Source organism: Saccostrea cucullata, unplaced genomic scaffold, assembly GCF_032062105.1.
Source record: "Saccostrea cucullata isolate Sc308-1 unplaced genomic scaffold, CSIRO_AGI_Scuc_v1 ctg2838, whole genome shotgun sequence".
Taxonomy (NCBI): domain Eukaryota; kingdom Metazoa; phylum Mollusca; class Bivalvia; order Ostreida; family Ostreidae; genus Saccostrea; species Saccostrea cuccullata.
Window position 1 is genome coordinate 42,252 of NW_026934961.1, and position 2,141 is coordinate 44,392.

Consider the following 2,141-nt stretch of genomic DNA (forward strand, 5'->3'; position numbering starts at 1 on the left):
ATTTCAGTGACCATTCCGTCATCATTCAGTGACCATTCCGTCACATTTCAGTGACCATTCCGTTATATTTCAGTGACCTTTCAGTTGTCATTCAGTGACCATTCCGTCATATATCAGTGACCTTTCAGTTGTCATTCAGTGACCATTCCATCATATTCCAGTGACCATTCCGTCATATTTCAGTGACCATTCCGTCATATTTCAGTGACCATTCCGTCATATTTCAGTGACCATTCCGTCATATTTCAGTGACCTTTCATTCGCTTTTTAGTTACTATTCCATCATATTTCAGTGACCTTTCAGTTATCATTCTGTGACAATTCCATCATATTTCAGTTACCATTCCATCATATTTCAGTGACTTTTTAGTTGTAATTCAGTGAACATTCTTTCATATCTTAATGACCATTATGTCATATTTCATTGCCCATTCTGCCATATAATAATAACAATTTTGTCCTGTTTCAGTTAGACAGTGACTATTTGTTCATATTTCAGTGGCCATTCCCTCATATTTGAACTACCTTTTCATGTTTTTATGACCATTCAGTATCTCTGTATTCATTCCATTGTAATTAATTGATTCTTAAGCATTCTTAAATAACAATGAAATCAGCTTTCAATGTCCAATTACTTATATTAGAGTAATGAATCATTCAATTTAAAGGAAAAATAAACGTTTTGTTATCACACAGTGTCTTATTTGAAAATATGCAGTTTATTTCACCTACAATTCAGTCATATAATTTCTATTACAGACCATTCAATATCAATGAACTTTCAACAACACATATTGCATGGAAAATTCTTCCTGTTCCTCATGTGAGACTTTTTATTGAGATAATTTATTGATTCATTATGTAATTTAAATTTATTAGTTGCTTGATATTTTATTAATTCCAAGTTTAATTGATGTTTATCATATGTACACAGCTTAGATCGGCCATTTACGTAGTCTGGCACGATGACTACCCCTTCAAGACGGCTAAACAATAGAAAACCGTATGAGGCCATATTCAGTTCTGTTCAGTACCCTTCTGCATGGCCAATGACAATTAAATTGCTTGCAATGATGAGGGAATCTTTTTATGTTTCTTAACTTCGTTCTTGGAAAAGTGGCCGGTGTTTGGTTTTCAGGGGTGGACGGTTTTATGAGAGTTTATGTGTAAAGAAATGATAAGAATTTTGCAAGGACTTATAAATTTGACCGATGTTCAGGGAGAACCGGTTTCCAGGGGAAAATAAATTAAATTTCACGATCAGACGAAAATATACTAAAAAGGTTTCTGAGTAACGTATTTTCCGTGAGCTGCTTTATTTTGAACTTCTAGATTAAAATTTCTAATCTATATTAAAATTCCCACATTAAATTACACGACCAGTTTCATTAAGTTCATTACACAAGTTAATTACGTCCTGCATCACACGTTTATTTCTGGTAATGATTGTTTGTTGAAGGAAGGAGACATGCAATCCTTTCTTTAGTTATGTTGGTTTGGATATTTCTGTTCTTGCAAAACTGTTAATATAAACTAGCATTGATATATGCAAACTTGATCAACAGTAATCGGAAGCCAATGTTCATCAAATTCTGTATCATCAGATACCTCTAACATTCCAGCAAGACAGAATCATGAAGATTATTATGAAAGTGCCACTGTCGTTATGGATTGTATGTGTTTCCAGTGTCAGGTTGAGTATTTCTATCAACGCTGGTGATCCATTCTCTGGCCGAAATATTTTCTGAGCAGAAGTCTTAATTATGTTCCCCAAACGAAGTTGGGGAACATATTGTTTTTACTCTGTTTCTTATTATTATTAAGGTCTTCCGTCTTCACGGAAGACCTTATAGTGATTCCACTGTTTCTTATTATTATTATTCTTTTTTTTGACAAAATTTTGTGCACGCGATTTCTCGAAAACTACTCAGCGGTTTTCAACGAAACTTTCACAAAATATGCGTCATTACATGAACTTGTGCAGTCGGTAGTTTATTTTGGAAAATTCGCTTTTGGTGCCAAGTTATGGCCAATTTTCTGATTTTAAAATGCAATTTTGTCGCGCACTTTTGTCGAAAATGGCTGAGGATATGAACTGGAGACTTATTGGAGATGATAGATAATGACTTTGTGGTTTGCAG